The sequence below is a fragment of the Schistocerca cancellata genome, chromosome 2 (assembly GCF_023864275.1).
Source record: "Schistocerca cancellata isolate TAMUIC-IGC-003103 chromosome 2, iqSchCanc2.1, whole genome shotgun sequence".
Classification (NCBI taxonomy): domain Eukaryota; kingdom Metazoa; phylum Arthropoda; class Insecta; order Orthoptera; family Acrididae; genus Schistocerca; species Schistocerca cancellata.
Window position 1 is genome coordinate 324122820 of NC_064627.1, and position 6176 is coordinate 324128995.

Below are 6176 nucleotides of genomic sequence, written 5' to 3' on the forward strand. Positions count from 1 at the left end.
ATTAATACGTAAGTATCATATAACAAGATAAAATTTTGGCTTTGCACTGACCTTACAATAGCCTAATATATAAAATACAGTAAGGAATACAAATTCTTTCATACATATGACTTTACATAATAGTTTACAGAAATATCATGTGGTTAAACAATTCAATCGATAGCGTCAGCAATGACGAATAAGAGCAGGTAAGAGTCTTATAACTTTTCACAAACAGTAATACACAAAAAATCAGTTTATACAAATATTCACATAAAATGTTTTCATAACAAGTGGTTGACAGTTCCAGCAGTAGCACCCAGCAATGTTGAGTAGGTGCAGACACCATCAGGTGACTTCATTTCAGTAGAAGCAGTCCATCAGTGGCACCCAGCATTGTGGAACAGGTGCAGACTCCAACAGGTGACATCATTTCAGTAGAAGCAGTCCATCAGTGGCACCCAGCAATGTTGAGTAGGTGCAGACTCCAACAGGTGATATCATTTCAGTAGAAGCAGTTCATCAGTGGCACCCAGCATTGTGGAACAGGTGCAGACTCCAACAGGTGACATCATTTCAGTAGAAGCAGTCCATCAGTGGCACCCAGCAATGTTGAGTAGGTGCAGACTCCAACAGGTGATATCATTTCAGTAGAAGCAGTTCATCAGTGGCACCCAGCAATGTTGAGTAGGTGCAGACAGCAAGAAGTAACATCATTTCAGTAGAAGCAGTTCCATCTGTGGTACCCAGCAAGAAGTAACATCATTTCAGTAGAAGCAGTTCCATTTGTGGTACCCAGCAATGTTGAAGAGGTACACACAGCAACAAGTCACATTTCTCAGTAGAAGCAGTTCATCAATGGCACCCAGCAATGTTGAGTAGGTGCAAACAGCAACAGGTGACATCATCTCAGTAGAATCAGTCCATCAGTGGCACCCAGCAATGTTGAGTAGGTGCAGACAGCAAGAAGTAACATCATTTCAGTAGAAGCAGTTCCATCTGTGGTACCCAGCAATGTTGAAGAGGTACAGACAGCAAGAAGTAACATCATTTCAGTAGAAGCAGTTCCATCTGTGGTACCCAGCAATGTTGAAGAGGTACACACAGCAACAAGTCACATTTCTCAGTAGAAGCTGTTCATCAATGGCACCCAGCATTGTTGAGTAGGTGCAGACACCGACAGATGACATCATTTCCATAGAAGTAGCTCCATCTGTGGCACCCAGCATTGTGGAGTAGGTGCAGACTCCAACAGGTGACATCATTTCAGTAGAAGCAGTCCATCAGTGGCACCCAGCATTGTGGAACAGGTGCAGACACCAACAAGTGACATCATTTCAGTAGAAGCAGTCCATCAGTGGCACCCAGCATTGTGGAACAGGTGCAGACACCAACAAGTGACATTATTTCAATAGATGCAGTCCATCAGTGGCACCCAGCATTGTGGAACAGGTGCAGACACCAACAAGTGACATTATTTCAATAGATGCAGTCCATCAGTGGCACCCAGTAATGTTGAACTGGTGCTACAGTAACAAGTGACATTATTTCAATAGATGCAGTCATCAGTGGCACCCAGCAATGTTGAGCAGGTGCAGACATCAGTCCATAATATTCACTATCACTAATCACACTGTTGATCAGAGTTTATCAGCAGAAATGAAACATGTCCTAGTGGCACCAATCACGTAGAAAAAGTGCAAGTAACAGTCCATAATATTCACTATCACTAATTAGACAGTTCATCAGCAGTAATTAAACATTTCCAGGTGGCACCCATTATGTTGAACAAGTGCAGGTAACAGTCCATAATATTCACTATCACTAATCAGACACTTCATCAGCAGAAATTAAACATTTCTAAGTGTCACACATCAATATGAACAGGTGCAGGTGTGAACAACAGTTTGAATGCACACACAATTGCTTTTACAAAATTATTATCAATGCTCTTACACTAAACATACAAATCATAACAAACACACAAATGATATCAGATAATTGTCATATTACTATTACAAATACACAAACATCAGTAAACCTATAATATTTATGGGTGTCAGTGCAAGCCACTACAAACAAATAAAATAATATTTAGGAGATAGGTGGGTAGGATTAGGAAAGGAAAACACACAAAACACACTCACTCATCTTTCATCCACATTAAGTACTACTGTGTAATTGAATAGTGTTAACTGTGTGAATCCACCTCTGTCAAAATTTCATGTTCATCATGTGTATCAAGTAGTAGTGACAGCAATGTATAACAGTCAATAATAGTTAAGTCAACGTCATAGTCATCATGTCAAGACCAATGTTTGCCAAGCCAGATCAAAATGTACGGTTGCTGAACAACTGTCAGTGTGCCAAGATATGCAACTTCCTCTCTCCAAAAAAAAAAAGTACATACTGCTTAGTGATTTAACAAAGTGTGTGTAGACAATCTTCCTTCCATTTTAGTGTTCTAGTCTGCTATCTTCATCCTCCTTGTTCCATAAAGACCAAAAACAAAAAAAAAACAAAAAAAATATGCACCTCACTTATTTTACCTCTTATACACCATAACTCCAATCAACTTCATATAATCTCAATACCTCCATAATACCTCTTCAATACGTCGATACATATAAACCATATTGCCAGTATCATTTCACTTCCATAACAACTCTTTCCTCTAGTCAGTCTCCTCGATCGAGTACAGATAAAATCCTAATGCAAACCTCCTCATCCCATACAATCCGAAGACACACTGTCAGCACACAACCTCTGTGTAATCCATCTGACCAAAATCTTCTACTCATTATGAATTATAAACAAAGAATGCGTACATGACCTCTAACAGACTTAGTTCGAATAACTCTCAGTAATTAAGTACGATTACGGAGTGTGAATGATCCTAATATTTCACAGTGTGTACACCACTTCAAGAATTATGGCAAACAGAAGCAAACATGTGGAGTATTTCTTGTGTCAAGTGTCACTTCCTATTTCAATTGCTCACGAAAAATGCAGTGTAATAACTGTGTTGGTATGTCATGTCGTTAGATTCCTTCCTATTGGCATACATTTATACAGCTTTCATAAAACCTCCAGCTCATGTGACTTCTATGAAGTTTCTTGTACTAATGTCATTCGTCGAATTATAGCAGTTCATTTTCTTATCTTAAAAATATAAAGCACTGAGCGTAAGCAAAACAAGCAATAGCGAGTAAATATACCAGTAGAGAACAGAATGTCAACAAGTGGATGCAGCACAAATCTTACAACGAGGCTCTGCCAAGCGAACAATCTGTAACTAATACCATAGTGTAACCTAAACTCTATGTTCATACCCAGTACAACAGCATTTCTATATACCAAATTAAAGTATAGTTATGACAACAAGCAGAAATGTGTAAATGTGCAATCCATACGCATAGCAGTAAACATATATCTTACGTACTAAACAGGTCATTAGCATCGTATCTTAATAAGTAAACATGAAGGCGCAAGCAGATAAATCACAAAGTGTAACTTACATACCTAACCACATCAGCACAATTAATCAGGTGACAATTATAATTTAAATAAATAGGCGCAGCAGGCACATAATTAAAAATATGACATCAGTGAAAAAGCAGTGCAGGCAAGCGATGCATAATATACACAACTAACAATCCAGTTCATTAATAATCATTGTCAAAATCAGTTAACGTACGCAAGCACGTCGTTTCACAAGTAATTTCATTGAACATGTAATTAGCACAATGTATGAATCACGTAATCGCGAGCAGCAAATTACGTCTAAAGTACGTACCTAAGTGGAAATATGTTACCTGAAAAATAAACTCAATTAATAATTACCTTTTTAGTTTATTACTTTCTTCTTCGAAATGACATTTTTCCTGAAATTTTCTAGATAGCAAGTCGTCTTAACGTCGGACACGCACAGAATTTACCTGAACTTCTTAAATATTTTATAGAACCGTATCCTGAAAAATACTGAATGTTAATAACAGAATTCATCAAGTCACTATAGCTTTATATTGAATTTAGTCGGAGAAATTAGACTGTGTATTTATTTACGGCTGTCAGTGCATTCGCACTGAGCGCTCGATCAGCTGTAGGCGCGTGATTGTTTGCGGTCAACGACTGCCTTGTGCGGCGCGCAGACTTGACTGTTGCTTTGAGTATATGCCGCCGCCAAAACACAGCGCGGTATCCTTGTACTCTCCGTGTGTTTACATACAACTGTTAGTTTCTCAAAAGTATGTCATTCTACAAAAATTTTTCAAAAGTATATCATTCCACAGAAATTTTAACGTTAGATATATGATGTATTCCCTTAGAGCGTCGTGATTTAAGAGTTTCTACTTCGACAGTGTTATCATGAATAATTTTGCGAATTCTATATGGACCGTTATAAAGCAGAAAAAATTTCCGACACAAGCCTTTTCCTTTGTGAGACAAACGATGAGCCTTAATTAACACCTTCTGATCAACTGACAAGATTTTTAAACGACCAGGACGCTTAGCTGATTTCTCTCTTCTAGCAGCCGCAGATGCAATATTTCGTAGAGCCAGGTTGACAACTTCAGAATGCCGCAGTTTCCGTGAAGGCGGAAAAGGAACGATTTCAGAAATGCGATTTGTCGGTGCTTTGTTTTTTAATATCAGTATAGGCGGTAAAGAAGTTGAATCATTAGGGAGTTCATTCAGAATGTTTTGAAAAATATGAAGATACTGATCCCACGTTCTGTGATTCTGATGACAATAAAGACGACACAATTTATTGATTTCCTTCATCCATCTCTCTGAAGCGTTAGATTGAGGGTGAAAAAGTGAAATGAAAATTGGTTTAATTTTACGACACTGTACAGTACGAAGCCAAATTTTAGAACGAAACTGTGATCCATTATCTGATATAACCTTATCAACATGACCCACTTCTTTAAGAAAATGGTTAATGAAAGCATTAGATACTGAACGAGCTGTTGCTTTGCGTAACGGTGTAAAACACACATATTTTGATGTCAACTCCACTGCTACGAAAATGTACGCAAAACCATTAGTAGATCGAACCACTGGACCGAACAAATCAACTGCAGCCATGTCCTTTAATTTTGCTGGAATGATAGGAAACAACGGTGCTCTGTGAGAAACTGTCGGCGGCTTAGCCTTTTGACATAATTTGCATTTGGCAAGAACAAATCGAATACGTTTTTCCATATTATTGAAGTAGCAATTTTCTCGTAATTTATGAAAGCATTTTCTGGGACCAAAGTGTGCATAACTGAAATGCGTATACCAAATCAGCTTATTAACCCACTCATCAGGAATACAAACTAACCAAACACAGTTGTCGACCGATTTTCGTTTAAAAAGAACTTTCCAGATAGATCGCAAAAACGAGGTGTGACCAAATTGTCCAATCTAACAAGGCGTCTAAGAAAATTACAGACACCAAGGAAACTACGAACATCACGTTTTGTAGTAGGAACAGCATAATTACGAATAGCGTCAAGTTTTTCTGGATCAGGAAGAATACCTTCTGTAGAAATAATGTGACCGAGAAATTTCACCTGTGAACGACCAAATTCAGATTTTTCCAAGTTCACAGTAATGCCAACTCTTGCAAAATACGTAATAACGAATCCAAAATTTTGTTGTGCTCACTCCAAGAACGTTTAACAATAAGAATATCGTCAACATATGAAGTAATATTGTCACGAAGATAAACAGGTAAAATTTCATTTAAGCTACGAATGAATGCTGCTGAAGATACAGTAAGTCCAAACGGTAATTTCCGAAATCACTTTTGGGTAAAATAGTCATATCCGGTTATTTTTTTCTTACTCTCTAGATAGATTGATAGTTGAAGAGTTGTTTCGATAGATGCAAAGAATAGTAAAAGAGTAGGCAGCGGTACAGAAAACTAAAAGAGAAATAGCACCACTACAGCTCGGGGCCCTATGCTCGCTACGGCACATATTCACTTAGAGTAGTGAATCCCCTGAGGACTTTAATAGCTGCACATAAATTTTAGTTTGTGACTTGGTGGCAAATTTGGCGGAAGTGCGTACAGAAATTGAGCTAGCCATGCACATAGATGTATGTCATTCTTAGATTTGCGAAAGATCTTAAATTTCCGAACAGTCAAAAAGTGTTTATAGTCAAAGTTTTCTCCTCGTGGCGACAAAGACCTACCGCGTTTGTCC